The 17,685-nt window shown below is 33.7% G+C and overlaps 1 long non-coding RNA gene across 1 annotated transcript; it reads right to left on the bottom strand.

Moving 5' to 3' along the window:
• Window positions 1-613: 613 nt before the first annotated feature.
• LOC129265822 (uncharacterized) lies at window positions 614-12,748 on the bottom strand. Its single transcript, XR_010294185.1, has 6 exons — window positions 12,632-12,748; window positions 7,370-7,490; window positions 6,815-7,114; window positions 6,369-6,464; window positions 4,517-4,586; window positions 614-3,960 (listed from the first exon to the last, which is right to left on the bottom strand). It is a non-coding gene; the product is annotated as an uncharacterized LOC129265822 (long non-coding RNA).
• Between the last annotated feature and the right edge of the window lie 4,937 nt (window positions 12,749-17,685).

The following is a 17,685-nucleotide window of genomic DNA, read 5'->3' as shown; positions in this document are numbered from 1 at the left end:
TTTATGTACGTACATGGTGAAATGACCGCGATAAAGTTCAAAATATTAATTGAAATTAGTCCGACCAAAAAAATTACACGTACAGAAAGGAGATTATATATATTGCAAAATAATTCACATTACTCTATCATTGCTCTGCAATAAAAAAAATAACAAGATCAATGTCTATATCTTTATATATATATATATATATATATATATATAGATATATATATCCTTAGCACATTATCATGTCAGTCATGGCAAATATCATGTTGCAACAATGTGAAACAAACAAAGTTAGAGCAACAGCTAGAATAGTAATGGGAGGTATATAAAGAAAGACTATTATCAATATAACAGTTAAGGTAAAGAGAAGGGACTACAGTAATTGAAAGAAAAGAGAGAGAAAATCCTATGGGGAAAATTGCCACCCAATATTTTCACAAAGGTTATTGCCCTCAGTACATAATTACTGAAAACCGATTGCATTGTCTCACATACTTAAGGCTACACAAAATATCATTCTTAAAGCACTTACATTGTGGTAAGTTGTATATCATGCACAACTGTGTCCAGTGCCCTTCTCTGCACACTGAAAAATAGATCTCCTGGTAGTGATGTCACTAATTATGTGATTCTGACAGGAAGATCCCAGCTCAAACCAGACAGGTAGCCATGTTTGTAAGGTTTAGGGCCTACCGCCATTGATGAGGTCAACTGCTATGGCCCTCCAACTTGAATGAATCTTCTCAGCTGCTGGTCTTACATTTGTTTCAAGAAAGAAAAATGAAATCATGAATACAAAGCAAGTATACAGTACAGACAATCATAAACTACATGTATAGGGCAGGTCCAAGCTATTCGACATATTAGGGACAGTGATTTTCACTTTAAAAAAATGGTCTTCTCTCTTTCTGAAAAACTATTACTCCACTTCGAGCTTGATCTAAAATGAAAATTCCATTTTGTCATAGAAAGTGTACACATCAAAAAACATGAATTCTGTTTTTCAGAGGGAAATTCAACAAATTATTACATGTAAAGTAAAGAACCAAAATAGATAACTGTTTTGATTTACCAGTAAGCGGATATCACTGTCCCTAGAACATGTGATGCAAGATACAAATCAAAGAGGTGTTTCACAAAGATTTATGTGTTACTAAAAATTTCTCTAAACTTTACACTTGTGTGTGGAAAATAACAGATCACCATATTGGTTGGATCAGAATCAGAGGATATGTTCTATAGCATACATGCATAAATCGAGACTGCAAGTTAAACATGTGATATAAAATTCATTAGTACTTAAACAGACTTTTAGTCAGTTTTTAACTATTTGTGAAACACTTTTCATAAACTTTTTATGAATGTTAAATGATCTGATATTTATAAGAGCACTTTTCAAACACTAGGCCTAAAAATTTCTTATGTTGCCCTCATCTGACCAACCGTAAAATGCCAACAAAAAAAACCCCACAGGGTCGCTATGGTTTTGTTAGCAGACCCAAAATATACAAATGCTATGTGTTTGTGAGAAACACATTTGTATTCAATGGCTTCAAAAATCATTCCAATATGCATTTTGACTGTATGAATGTTTGACTTCATAAATATATCATCTCATGCATGATTTCTTTGTGCAGCGCAGCAGCAAAGCTGCGAAGGTATTTAAAAAAAGACAAAATTTTACGATTTTGGGCCAACATAACAATTTTTGAGGCTCTACACACTATTGAGCTGTGACCTTTGACCCCTAGCATTGTGACCCTAAAATCTGATTAAGATCATCCTCTCATATATGTATGTATACATACATGAGCCAAGATTGAAAATGTTCTCTCATACAGTTCTTAAGAATGGGAGAACAAGATATTTAAATGTATAAAATTATGAACTCATGGGGAGAGATATTACTGTTAAAAAATGATGTATGTGACCTTTCAACTTTGAACTCATGAACCTAAATATCTATTCAGTTCATCGTCACTCCCATATGCATATATGTACAGGAGTAACGTTTGAAATCGAATTCTCAAGTGGTTATTTAGTTATGGTGAGAAAAAGTATGTTCAAGTATATCGTGACCTCTGTAAACTTAGACCTCCAGATCATTCCCCATAAAAATTGTTTGTCAGGCACTGTACAACCACTGACTTCATAATTCTGATATAAATTAATTCAACAAACAAGCGATTATATAAACAATACAGAATTGCTGACCTACACTAAAGAAAGCTTGATTCGCCTAACAATGGTTATACTACTTACAAGCTTCATAACTACAGCATCAGGTATGTTGCATATGAATGGTTTGAAAACTGGCTCTTTAATCCCATGATGATTCCCTTGATTACTGTCGAAGCCTTTATTTTCACGGATTTTACGAATTGGCGATCGTCCGTGAATTGAACAACGTGCAAAAATATTGACACATTTGATATTGAAAACATCCTGTGTAATGAAAAAGTGTTTTTTTTGCACATGATTTGCACTAGTTTTGCTTCTTTAAAATGCTGTGGAAGTGTTTCGTACATCTTCCGATCGCGAATTTAACAACCCATGAAAATGTCGGGACCTCCACGATTCGCGAAAACTTCTGTACGCGAAAATAACAGCTTGTACAGTATGCTAATTTATGCATGAAATCAAACCTGTGCTCCAAATCATGAAATAATGGTCCAAATATAATGTGGGGTCAAGACTTTCTTTGTGGCATTCTATGTAAATCTAGTGTGAAGAAAGAATGCAATATCAAAATAAATTCCTATGTATTTTATTTTTTTATAAATATCCTATGTATTTCTGTTTTTCAACTTTTTGATTTGTTTTTTTTTAATAAAATTAATGAATTTCAATGATTAGAGGTAAAATTATTAACAAATCTATGACATTTGGCAAGAAACATAAATCGCATTTGTACATAAAATTATGTTTTTTACTTTTGAGCAGCTTGGATCTGAAAAGCCCTTACAAACTGTCCAAAATCTTTGGAACCGAATACCCGGGCATTGCAAATTTGGTCTCAAAAGATGTGTGAGACTTTAACGATAAATGTCTGGCAATGTCGCTGCAATTTGAACCTCGCGCTATGACACCCCCCCCCCCCCCTCTGACTAGTTCTACGACAAGTAGATCCAGGGTAAAAAACCAGAGATAAAACTCAATAGGGAAAAACTCTGGAAAACCTTTGGATCCACTTTTGCAGAATAGTCAGCTCAATATAAACACAAATGCAAGCTTCATTAAGGAATTGGGACAAATGTATTACTAATAGATTCTTCCTTTGCTTTGTCACAGATTGTTATATTTTTAAGTCGTATGCTATGAACTCCACAAAAATCTCATAAAAATATTCCTAAACTATCAGCAAAGAAATAATAGCTTGGACCTGCTCCTTGAAGCTACACAAAAGTCATAAAATACATAACAAAATGGGTTCATGAGTAGTGAATACATATATGCAAGTCACGTATATGATACTAAAGATTTTTACATAAAATTTGAACCGACATTCAGTCTGATGTACCCCCCCCCCATGAACTATAGGGCTAACCATATTCTAGACATTCATGTGAGTAAAAATCCACATAGCTGAACACTTAGCACCAAAAATCATCTACACTCTATTACAGTAAAAACTTGATCTGAAAAAGCACACTTAAAATAGGGCCAACACCAAAGATTAGAGTGTAGATAATGACTGGTGTCAAGAGCACATCCCAGTAAAACTATTTCTATCATGAATACATTACTATCACAATATGTAGAATGTATATGAAGAGTTTGGTGTCAAATCCATTCCTGTGTTGATTACACTTCACGCAAAGACCAATAACTGTTCACCCCAGACATTCCATGTAGATGAAGATTTCAAGATTGGCGTCATGCCCTGTATGGTAGGATATCTCTGTTAATTATGCTTGGAAGATGGTAAACACCAAATAGGGAGTGCATCCACGTTTACACTGAGTGACACGACTGCAGGTGTAAAGTGAAAGAACAAAATATCATTGTAACAGCATTCCTTTAGAAAAATAAATATTCATCAGACTGTGACACATGTACATAGGAATAGGGACAAATGTATTACTAATAGATGCTTTTCCTTTGCTTTGTCACAGATTGTTATATTTACAGTATTTTACACATGCAGCCTTGATACATGCCAGAAAACTATTTTTCAGACATGCCATTAATTCTTCTTTCACATCACTTTGGAAGTAGATATGGTTTCTGTTATCCATAGTAAGAGTGGGTAGCAGTGAAGTGATTTGGCTACAAATGACCCTCCTTCTTCTTTATTGTACATAAACAAAAAAAAATAAAAAAGTTCTACTTGTTTGACCAAAGGCATGAAGTTTTATATTATGTGAAAGTATTTATATATATGGTAACACTGCACTTCTATACATTCATCAAGTTTATTTTCATCTATCCACCAGTTTCCACAGAAATATGACCAGGGAGCACCAGTAATAAATTGTTATGACTCGGGCCTAGTTCTATATCAAATTTTGATTTAATTTAAACTCACCTTTCATTTGAAGCTATATTCAGACTTTCACTGTTCACATGCTTGATCTGATCCCCTTCATGGAGACTTCCTGTCCAAAAAACAATATAACAAAACATTGTATAAGATTATAACTAGGTCTTCATTGCAGAAATAAGGTTAAACAACATAAAGACATACTTTTTACTTTAACTCCCTAAATAAACCTCCAAATGTCCTAATTTTGGCATAGAATCTCCTTGTCATGTTCTTAGCAAATGTACATGAAAAAAAATTGCGATATCAAATAAATTTCTTATGAATTTTATTGTTTTTGCGATTTCATATATATTTCTCTGTTTTGTCAAACTTTTGTTTTTCATTGTTTTTTATGAACATTATCGGGGACTCCTTTGCCATCAGATCATCAGAAAGAGCATAAATAATCCATTTAAACAAGTAAAAGTGAAAATAACCATACAAAAATTATTTTTCATTGAAAACATAATTTGCATTGACTTTGTATACAAAATCAAATATCTGAGGGATTTTTGGTCTGACATGCACTTGAGTAATTTCAAAACCGCATACCCAGGCATCGCAAATGAGGTCTTAAAAGATGCGGGAAACATGAAGGACAAAGGTCACAAAGTTACTATTACCATTAATTACCAACATGTTTTAACAAGTTTTATCAGAAATACTTTTTATCAATTAATTATTTGCATTAATCTGTTATTTATTCATCTTTAACAATAATCTACTGTGCAAATTTTACGTATGTGAATAATCTTATTTGTATCTGTAATTTTTACCATGTACGTTGCAATACCCTGTGAATGAATGGAAACATCGCAGCAAAGAGCTTTTTCTGTTAACAAAATATTGTACCAAATGTTTTTTTTTTTTTTGGGGGGGGAGCTTCGGAGGCCCAAGCCATGATGAGATATACATGAACATGTACAGTTGTGCTCAAAAGTTAGTGAACCCCACCACAACATGTACTCCTTCGTTCTGAGTGTTGAATGTAGACAACAACACTTCAATGACCAGCGAGCCTAGAGATACAAACTTTGATTAATATACTATTTTTAGTATTTTATCACCTGACTTCACACTTTAATATCTAAAACATGGCAGAACTTGAACACTTTACATGTGTTCATTTTGAAAATGTGGTTACTGCACAATACCACACTTAAAATAATTCCTTCACTTGCATTTGAAATACATAATCCACCTGACAAAGTTTATCATATTCACAATCACAGCAAATTTACTTGATCTGATTTTTCACATTAATGGACTGTGCATTGGCCGGGCCTACATACAAGATTTTTTTTAATGAAGACAAATTAGAAATAGGATATTATATTAGATGCCAACATGACACCTCACCCTGACCAAAAACCTGTTTTTAAGATTTTTTAGGAGGGGTAGGGATTTTAATAGTTGTAGTTAGAGCTAGTCCGGTGTGATGTGTTCTTTAGGAAAAACATTTTGTAGTTTACTTTGGCCCAATAAGTTTTGATTCAGTGCCCTAAAAATAATATCAGACAAGACAAGAGAAATAAAATCTACACATACATGTATTGTGTCCATTTAAATGCATGATCAGAATGTTTCATTCTATTTTTTAAAGGAATTTAAATAATCATTATCCCCAAATTTGCAATGCAATGGAACCTCAAAATCACTTCTTTGTTTTTAAAATGCCAATTTGCATTGAATTTCAAAGTTTCTATTGACATTCTCTATCAATCTCTATTTATAATTGAAAAGGAGAAAAAGGAAAAATACTAAGATTGCCAATTTGCAGAATTAGAGATGATCACATAGGGCTTCAAATGATTCATTGTCTGCGAATGGAGAGGAGGTGGAATTAATGACTTACCACTCTCTGAAGCTAACCCGCCAGGGACCACACTCTTCACAAAGATCCTGAAGTCATTCTCTGCTACATCCTCGCTGTTGCACCACCAGTTGATCCCTGGCAGATAGTAACAAGAATTTTATTATCATTATTATATTAATATTAAAATATAGGCCTATGATTGAACATTTTTATGATTGCCTAGCGATCAAACATGTGCAGTTCCAATACTTTGCACCTAAGGCCTACAAAAGTATTTATTTTCATTCGGAATCATTGTTAAAGTACAGAAATTATGAAAATGTATTATTTCTTACAAGAATGTTGAATAATCAAATGAACAAAAATGGTTTTGAGTTTAAATACAACAGTTAAACTCAATTCCTAAACTGATCGGTGTCCATGTTGCTTTTAAACGTAACATTGACAACAGATGTGATACTTTTATAATTATAATTTTTACTTACCTTGACTTGTTCTGACGATCTGCTTCGTGTCCAAGCTTTGCAGGTGAGCTGAGCAGATGATGATCTGGCCCGATTCATAAAGACCAACAACTATTGTAACTTCATTGGAAATGTTGATTGTGATTGGCTACTGAGCCTAATTATCATGGTAGTTGCCATAATGGAAATGTTACTTGTAACTCTTTAAAAACAGGCCCCTGATCTGATGTCCAGAGCTGCAGCGGTCTAGTGGTCGATGGGCCGATGTAATTGGTACTGGTGGTAGGGGCTTCACAGCGGTTCAAATCTGCGGGCATCATGCTGAATTGTGCAAAATAAATTAATAAAGTAATTACAAAATGGCCCAAATTTTGATTGTTTATTACATTTCCATTCTGCTTCAAATTATTAAAGATGACATAAAAAATATGAATTCTATCAATATATAAATAAGCTCTTTGACTATAGGCCGACTCTCACCTGAATATGAATTTTTTGTGGCTCAACAATTTCTTTGCTAATCAGAAAATATTATCTTTAGAGAATAGATACATTTTCCATCTATTTTTTGCTTACCTTGATCTGATCTGTCCTACATTGAGCCCAGCTTGAATTCTTGAATGTATTAGAACGTGGATGAGTTGAGCTAATCACACAGAGTCGTCTTGCAGAGAGCAAATTAAATCTGGTGTAAGGCCTGAATAAAGAAAAAATGAATTTATGAATAAAAATTAAATTAATAAGTTATTCAATGTGTATTGCCTTCTCATTAGTTAACAAAGCGACATGGAAGAAAGAAATTAGGGGAATTTCGCCGGTGATGGAGAGTGGAATGAATGCAAACCCCTGGCGTAATAACTGTTAGTCAACTCACTTTCATTTGCACCTGCATGGTGCACTACCCAAGGGCCAAACAATGAGAAAAAAGTCCATGACAGAGTCTCTTCACTCACTTAAAGGAGAATGAAACCCTTGAAACCAGCTGAATCCATATCCAAGGCTCGACATTAGCGGTGGCCCGGGGCCATCAGAAATTCACCTCGGGCAACCATTATTGAAAAAATGTTAAGTCTTGGTGGTCCGAATCGGGCAACCAATAGTTTTTAAAGTAGCACAATTTTTCTCCCGATTTTGCACGCATTTATCAACTTTCTACAACTCAAATTGCAAGCCAGTTGTCATGCGCCTTTTTTGTTGATCTACACACAAATACACACACACAAATTTTGCATAGTCATGACAGTACTACCGCTACAGCATACAGTAGCTGTTATCCAGCCGGCCGCGCCGGCAGGCTGGAATGAGCTAGCTTTGCATGAAGCCATGCGCAGCTAGCTGTGCGCTGGCAGCCTACCGGTATTCAGACTCAGGGAGCTGCGATATGAAATGTTGCTGCTAAGAAATCTTCCACAGAACTCTGAAAATTTAAGTCAAAGCCACATTTTACACCAATGAAATGCCCTTCTACAGTCCATATTACTAAAAATCTGGTGTACCCTGATTATTTGCAAGCATTAAAAAGAGGAATTATGACCTCTCTTTTGACTAAAAAAGACCGATTTCTAAATGAATTAATACACATAAAAACCCATAGGTGAGTACATCACAGTCCCATGTGTGCATTTGTATGTATGTTGATACTTTGTTTCTTTCGGAGCTGTGTCTTTTCTAGCCAAAAAATAAACAGTTTCTTTCTTTCTTGTTTATAAATGACTTCTTAAACCACTGTTGAGAAAGTTTATACTTTGGGAAGGCATTTTATTGATATGAAATGTGAATTTTTCCAACCTTTTGGCAAATATAGGGAATGATTTTTTTCACACTTTTTTTTCCAGATCTATATAACTTTTGCCGGTTTTTTTTTTTTTTTATACCCCTTCCCATTGAATATGCCTGATTAAAGAATATGTTTCTACTAAAAAAAATAATACAAACTAAAGGATATAAAAATAGAAATGCGCCATTCCCAAAAGATAAGTGAAAATTATTTGCTTGGCTTTTAATTATATTCCAGTCAGAATAGACTTTAAAAAATATTTGTAATGGCTTCTTAATTTTCCCCCTTTTCCCATTTTTATATTAATTTTGTTTTATTCATTTTTCTTTCATTTACTTTTGTTTCTTTAGTCTAAATCTATTTTCTTTTAATTTTTTTCCTGTTCTTTGTTTTTTCTTAATTTTCTTTCTTTTGTTTTATTTCACTTATTTCTTTTATTATTTTTGTTTTCTTTTTGTAATATACTTTTTGAAAATTATTTTGGTTTGTTTCCCCCTTTTATGCATTGTTCTAATTTTGCAGCATATATTTCTGTGATTTTCTCCTGCTATAATATGCTGCAAAAGAGAAAAAAAATAAACTGGATTTGGGGCCTGCATAATCTAGGTTTTAGGATTCAAAGAGGAAGAAAGGAAAAATCATTGTTTTGTACATCTATCTGAGTTTGTTATGCACTGTTTATTTACTTTACCATTTTGAGTCCGTGTCTATAGGGAGATTAAAAAAAAGTCCACACAATTCATTTATTCTCTTTCAATCATTACATATTTACAATGATAGAACAATTTCTATTTTACCACAAATCAATTAGCAAAGTAAAAAACAGCAAACAAGGTTTACACACAAGATGTACAAAGTGAAAGTAACTTAGTGGTAGTGGCTGCAGAATTAATATTTCAGAATGTTTAATGTTTTTCTTTATATTTTCCGGGCCACCAAACTTCAATATCGGGCCACCAAAAAAAATTATTTGAAGGTTTTGGTGGCCCGAACGGGCCACCACCAAAAACAGTTAATGTGGAGCCTTGCCATATCAAAGAGAAAAATCAAAGAAACACATTGTTGAAAGTTTGAGGAAGATTGAATGAATAATAAGAAAGTTATGAGCATTTGAATATTGAGATCACTAATGCCATGTAGATCCTCCCATTGGCAATGCGACCAAGATCTGTGATGTCACACACGCACAACTCCCTCATTATTTAAGTACTTATTTCACTTATATTCTCACTTTTATAGAGTCTATCACAAGGTGAGGTGTTCTCTTTATGAGAGGACAAGTACAGAGGTTTCACATCATTATATCATTGATGAATCGTTTGTCATATGATTAGAATGAGCAAAAAGAGATGTTTTGGGGTATATTTTCAGTGTCCAAAAGGGGAGAGTTGTTCATCTGTGACATCATAGATCTTGGTCGCATTGCCAATGGGAGGATCTCCATAGCATTAGTGATCTCGACATTCAAATGCTCATAACTCTTCTATTGCTAGTCCTATTTTACTCAAACTTTTGTTGATCTCATTCTTTGATTTTTCTGCTTTCACAAAAGCTAACTTGCTCCAAGAGTTTCATTCTCCTTTAACAACTTCGAAATATGATAATAAAAAAAAGTGATTGCATGTACTTACAAACAAGTGAAATAATAGGTCCGAACTATAAAATAATGTATGTATCCAAATCAATTCATGCATGATGAGTAGCAACAGACGATATGTGCACCGACGATGTGCGCCGATTTTTCATTATTATATTTCGAAGTTGTTAAGTGAGTGAAGAGACTTTGTCGTGGACTTTTTTCATTGTTTGGCCTTTCCGTCCTTTCTCCCTTCCTGTTTTTCTTAATTATTTCTTTCTTTCAAAGAATGAAGGAAACCTTTTTCTTTCCTCCTCATTTTTTCTTACTTTTTTTTTCTTTTTCTTTCTCTCCTTCTTTCTTTCTTTATTTCAAAGAATAAAGGAAACATTTTTTCTTTACTTTCATTATCCTTTCTTTCATCCTTATTTATTCTCTCTTTCTTTTCATTTTTTTTCTTTTAACCATCATTTTCTTTTCTTCATTTTTAATGCATTTTCATTCTTTCTTCTCTTTTCTTTCCCTTTTTCTCTCTCCTTCATTCTTTCTTTCACCCTCCCTTCCTTTTTTCTTCTTTTCTTTATCTTTGTAATTTCTTTCTTTCTTCTTTAGTTATTTTCAGTGATTCCCTTTTTTATTTTGTGTCATGGACATATACAAAAGTACATGAAAATATATGATAGAGGAAATTAATCAAATGGCATATTGACACTAATTTCAGTCACGGCAGGCAAATGCAAGGTACACAGGCCAGTTCATGTTTAAAAGAGAGGAAAAAAGCAATGGTATATAATAAACCTGCACTTCTTTCTTTCGGAGCGGTAAAACGTTTTGAAAGAGTTTTTCCGAGCAAGTGAAATATATTTTCGGGCAAGTATTTTCCAACTTTTTAGGAATTCACTTGCCCAACCAGGCAAGTACAAGTGCTTCAAAAAAGTTATGTTAGCACCTAGACCAAAAGCTTCGGTCTCTGTTCTGTTGGTTGTTCCGCTGAACTCCGTTGGCTCCACTCACCAAATACAGAGACCCAAGTTCTAGCTCGATCTGTACAGGGACTCAATGGTAAATTACTCAATGGTCATATGTTTATGTACTATTAAGTTCGAATAAAACAGGGAAGTGAAGTTGTGCGACAGCGGAAGTAAGTCACTGTTTTTTCCTCTTTTATTTTTCCGTTTTGGTACATTAATTCAGGCCAAAACGGAATAATAATATTTATTTTGGTACAATTTTTTTTAAATATCTTTATGAAAAGAGACAAAAATCGATGAGCCCCGTCTGGTGGCTGCACGATAGCGAGCCGTCTGTGTACGAGGAGAAATTTTAAAAAATAATAAAAATGTTAAAAAACTCCTTGAAACAGATGGCTGCCAGCTGTCTAGTCAACACTGTTTACATTATATTGTGGTGAAAGGAGGTACAAATTCGATTTGGTGACCAGGGAGGCGTTTCATAAAGCTGTTTGTAAGTTAAGAGCGACTTTAAGTTTAAGAACGACTGGTGATCCTTTCTTCTTACGCGCAAAACCATCGCTAATTAATATACCATTCGCCATAATCATAAGAAAGGATCACCAGTCGTTCTTATTATAGTCGCTCTTATTAAACTTACAAACAGCATTATGAAACACCCACCAGTTAAAAAGCACGGAATGGCCACTAAACTAACGTCTTAAAGGAGAATGAAACCCTTGAAACCAGCTGAATCCATATCAAAGAGAAAAATCAAAGAAACATATTGTTGAAAGTTTGAGGAAGATTGAATGAATAATAAGAAAGTTATGAGCATTTGAATATTGAGATCACTAGTGCCATGTAGATCCTCCCATCGGCAATGCGACCAAGATCTGTGATATCACACACGTACAACTCCCTCATTACTTTAGTACTTATTTCACGTATATTCTCACTTTTATAGAGTCTATCACAAGGTTAGGTGTTTTCTTTATGAGATGACAAGTACAGAGGTTTCACAACATTATATCATTGATGAATCATTGACGTTTGTCATATGATTAGAATGAGCAAAAAGAGATGTTTTGGGGTATATTTTCAGTGTCCGAATGGGAGAGTTGTACGTGTGTGACATCACAGATCTTGGTCGCATTGCCAATGGGAGGATCTCCATAGCATTAGTGATCTCGACATTCAAATGCTCATAACTCTTTTATTGCTAGTCCTATTTTACTCAAAGTTTTGTTGATCTTATTCTTTGATTTTTCTGCTTTCACAAAAGCTAACTTGCTCCAAGAGTTTCATTCTCCTTTAAAGTCAGTGATACAAAAAAAAACTCAAATACACACACACACGCCCGCAATTCATGAGTTGTGTACAAAGTGAATGGAGGTAGAAAAGGCATGTCTAAAAAAATGGAGAATCAATTTCAGCGCAGTGACTGAAAAACACCGCAGTAAAAAGTGAACAGTGGTTTCAAATTTCACAAAAATACCACAATCTATTTACATTTATAAGTCTGGTACACTTACCTCTAATTTGCCCTCGTATTACAAGAAAGAAAACAACTTTTTACAAGAAAATGCAAGACACAAATATTCACTCTTCCTTCGCTTAAATCTGGCGCGCCGCTCTCTTTAGCTTTCTATGGTATCGGCAATCGCCAATCGGTCTGACTATTGCTCTGTCATTCGCTGCGAATTATTTCTAATTATTCAATTCAATTCAATTCAATTCAATTCAATTCAATTCATTTATTTTCTCTTTCAATCTTTTTACATTTACAATGATAGTTCAATATACATATTTACAAAATATAACATTTAAATCATTTTTTCATAATACAATAATACCATGAAATCGAAAGGGAAGGAGACCAACTAAAAAGCAGAGCTTGTAGGGTGAAGGCCCCCTTTTATAAGTAAATTTTATGAATAAAAAATAAGATAAAATAAAGAAATAAACAATATATATATATATATATATATATATATATATATATAAAATGAATAAAAAATAAACAAATAAAAATAAAAATAAATAAATAATCCATATTTCTTTTAATCTCTTTTTGTCTTTCTCTCTCTCTTTCGGTTCACATTTTATTATTTAGTTTATTTCAAAACTCAATTTAGATTGGTAAAAGAACATAATAAAACACAAGAGCTTTAGCAACTAGGATTTCTGTGGGAGATGGGGGCACTTAATTTTTTGAAAAATTGATTTACATTTATCAACATTTTAATTAAAGCAGTTTTTCAAAACTGAACAGGCCAACCATGCAGTATAAAATAAATCAAACAAAATAAATAAATGAATATTTTTAAAAAGTAGAATAACTTAAAGTGGAATGAAACCTTTGAAATAAGTAGGCTTGTTTCGAAACAGAAAAATGAAAGAGTAAGAACAAAGAAAGTTTGAGAAAAATCGGACAAATAATGAGAAAGTTATGAGCATTTGAATATTGCAATAACTAATGCTATGGAGATCCTCCCATTGGCAATGCGACAAGGATGTGTGATGTCACCTGTGAACAAATTTCCCTTTGATGGACTATAAAATACCCTCAAAATGTCTCTTTCTGCTTTTTCTTGTGGTGATACAAACTCTTTATCCATGATGTATTCTTTAAAAATCTGTATTACATGCCCTCCTATAGAAAGAACACATGATCTACTGATAGATGTGATAAAAGAGGCAATTTAAGTGAAATATATACTACAGTAATGGGGAGAGTTGTTCACAAGTGACATCATACATCTTTGTCACATTGCCAATTTGAGGATCTCCATAGCATTCGTGATCGCAATATTCAAATGCTCATAACTTTCGCATTATTTGTCCGATTTTTCTCAAACTTTCGTTGATCTGTTTCTTTGATTTTTCTGTTTTCACACAAGCTATCTTGTTCCAAAGGTTTTATTCTCCTTTAAAGGGGAAGATCACCCAAAAAGTTTCTCGTAAAATAGCCGAAAATAATGATGTAGGTTTAAACTTATTACAATTTAAATTTGTTGATTTACTGACGTCATTATGTGAGCAGTTATTGTGTCCCTTATCGTGAATTAAACAAATCAATGAAATGTCATTTTATATTAAAAAAATGAAAATGGATTTTCCTTCAGTAGAATATACTTATTGTGAAATGTGAAATAATATATACATATACATATTATTTCACACCCACTCCTGAAGGATTTTTATACTAATGCATAAACCATTATAAAAATTTAAATTTATGCATTTTATATGCCTATGGGGCAGGTGCTCTCATAAAGACATCACATATTAAAAACTATGATAATCTTTGAAGGATTTTCTGTGAACCTAAGTTAACCGATATTTTACTCTTTTTTCTTGTATTTTACAATAAATTTTTCATCTGGGTGAACTTCCCCTGTAATTCTAGCTGTCAATGTGGGCGCAAAACAACAGAGTATAAGAGTTCGGGGATCTTCTTCAAGGTGTAGAGACTTTCATGTTTGCTGTTTCATATAAGGTTGGCAGCATTTTCAAACATGGACTGAAATCTTTTACAACACTGACCTGAAAAGGTGACATTTTAAGTATCCTCCATAATCATAAATAGGATAATTTTCTCACTGAACAAGTAGCGAGAATGTACGTACTTGTATATATTCATTTGAATTGATCTTCATATCACCTTATGCTAAAGGGCAGACTAAGGCTGTACTTTTTTAACCTCTATTTTCTCTAGTTTTTGTATACTTTCCTTCTCTCTTTCCCTTCTTTTTGCGTCTCTCTCCTTCCTTTCCCTTCTCATTCCTTTTCTTCTCTGCTTTTACTCCCCATTCACTTTCTCCCTGTTTTCCATTCTTTTTTTCTTTCCACTCTTTGTTTCCCTTCTTTTCATTTCTCTCTCTCTCTTTTCCCTTTTCTCCCTCAATTTCCCTTCACTTTATTTGCCCTCTCCCTTTACATTTGTTTATTTCTGTTTCACCTTCCTTTCCTTCCACTTCTCTCTTTCCCCTTCTTTTTCTTTCACCTCTCCCTTAACGTTCCCCCTTCCCTTCTCCTTCCCTCTCCTTTTCCCCTTTATCTTCTTCCCCTCTCCTTGTCCCTTCTCTTTTTTTTTCTGCACAGGAGGGGGACAAAGGCCAACTTAGCCCCTGTGGATCCACACCTGCTGACGGTTCACCACAATACATAATGCCATCAGAGGTTCATACTGTGGGTGGAGGCATATCAACACAAAGAATTTAGTATGACATTTTGCAAATAATACAGAAAGTGAAAATGGTTTCATATTTTGTTATATTTAATACTCTTATATACATGTATGTTACACAATGATGTTCAGCACAAAATTACATTCTAATTTCTTAACATTTTACCCCCCCCAGACATTTTTAACCCAAGTTGTTTTAAGACACTTGAAGGCAGTAACACAAAGACAGTCAGGGTTTGTTTTATTCTTGTAACTTTGCTCCTGTCTTAATTTCACAAATGATGAGGGATTGTGAAAGTTTTGGGGTTTTTATTTTTATTTTGAAATAATGTATCAATGTAGGATAAGGGTTGGAATTCAGTTCAGGTTAGGTTTTAAGTTCGGCTGAAATGCACAGAATTTCGATGAGAGCAACTGTCACCAGAAAGTAACGATTGCTGGCTTATATAATAGATTCATCCTTCAAATGCTCCACTTAACAATGGGTACAGTTTCATGAAAGTTTCCGCACAGATCTGACTAAACTCTCAGCCCTGACAATTTTCAAAAATCCTTGCTTAAAAAAAAAAGTCTCAAAATCATGTAGAATGACCCCATTCCTAAATGAAAAGGTGTTTTCTGTGGCTGAAAATATGTTGAAAATGTCTGAATTAATCAAAGTGGCATCCCTAGTTCCAAACATTTTGTTCTTGACAAATGGTCTCATGATCACATTTAAGAGCACACATTGACACCCCACTGTTCTTGCTTGCTGATTTACATGATTTCATCTTCCTATAGAGTTCATGTCAATTTATGGCAGTTAACCGGACGGGGGAGGGGAATTACCCACCCCTACCTTATTATTTCAAAACATTATTTTCTTTATTGCAAATTTTCACAAAAATGCACACACAAAGTCACCAAATCATTGCCTTTTCAACCTTAAAATAATAAAAACAAAAATGCTTGATGATTTCAGTCCCTCGCTTACCTTTGGTGTGGAAGATGCTACATTCCCCCCCCCCCCACCTCTAGCATGGCCATATGCAGACATTTTTTGCAGGGGGGCAGGACGCATAAACACTTTGAAAGAAACTCGAAAGCAAGGGATCAAGCAATTGAGCTTGATATTTGGGCGTTTTTGCATTTTTTAAAGTGAAATAGAAAGATTTCGTGCAAACTTGATGTGATTTTTGTGAACATTTTTAGTAAAAAAATTCAAGTTTTCAAAATTTCTGGGGGAGCAGCTGCCCCCCCCCCCCCTGCATACGGCCATGCCCTCTAGAAATACAATACAGCTTTGTGTACATTCCTATAATGTAAAGCAAGTATTCTGTAGAAAAAAAAGGGGATGATATCTGATCACTTTGGCTCTTATTGGTCCTCCGAAGTCCCCCACCCCCACATCTAATTCTCGACATATAAAAAAAACATGGCAATATAATCTTCTACTGATATATTTTTAAAAAGCCTTAAATAACAAAAATACTGGAAAAAGAGATGAAAAATATCAGCTTTCATAACACTTACATTGCACAGCAATTAGCTAGGAATTTTGCATTGTAACAGGAAGAAATAAGATACCGTATTCTTACATGTGCAAGTTATAAGTATGAACCAAGTGGCTAAAAGGGGAAGGTCAAATGGGAAATGTTCCACTTTTGAAAGAACATTTATATTAGGCTCAATAGATAAATATTAATGAACTAAACATGATCTATACTTTCAAATAACACTTAAAAATAATGTAAAATTTGAGGGGGTCGTTTTATATCAATATTACACGGTCTCTTAACAGTTCAAAATCGCATGGACATGATAGAATTAGTATGTCTCTTTTAAAAGAAATAATTTACCCACTTGCTAATCCTCTTAGTAACATTTTTAATGAATCATTATCACAAGGAGTTTTTCCTGACTTATTCAAAATCGCCAAAGTCAATCCAATTTTCAAAAAAGACAATCCTCATGAAATTAATAATTATCGCCCCATTTCTCTTCTCCCAACTATATCAAAAATCTTAGAAAAAATAGTATATAACAGACTTTATAAATTCATCAGCAAACACAATCTGCTAAATTCTAATCAATATGGCTTTAGGAAAAATTACTCAACAAACTTGGCTTTAATCCAAATCTATGATAAAATTACAAACGCCATTGCTAATAAAGAACATGTCATTGGCATATTTTGTGACCTTAGTAAGGCATTTGATACACTTAATCACGACATTCTACTCTCAAAACTTAATTATTATGGCGTACGAGGTCAATCCCTCCTTTGGTTTACAGATTACTTAAGAAATCGAAAACAATACGTCGCATTTAATGGTTATGACTCTGACTCACTTTTAGTTCGTTGTGGTGTCCCTCAAGGCTCCATATTAGGCCCACTATTATTTTTACTATATATCA

Source organism: Lytechinus pictus, chromosome 7 (genome assembly GCF_037042905.1).
Source record: "Lytechinus pictus isolate F3 Inbred chromosome 7, Lp3.0, whole genome shotgun sequence".
In the NCBI taxonomy this organism is placed as follows: domain Eukaryota; kingdom Metazoa; phylum Echinodermata; class Echinoidea; order Temnopleuroida; family Toxopneustidae; genus Lytechinus; species Lytechinus pictus.
This window is presented reverse-complemented; position numbering and strand designations above follow the sequence as displayed.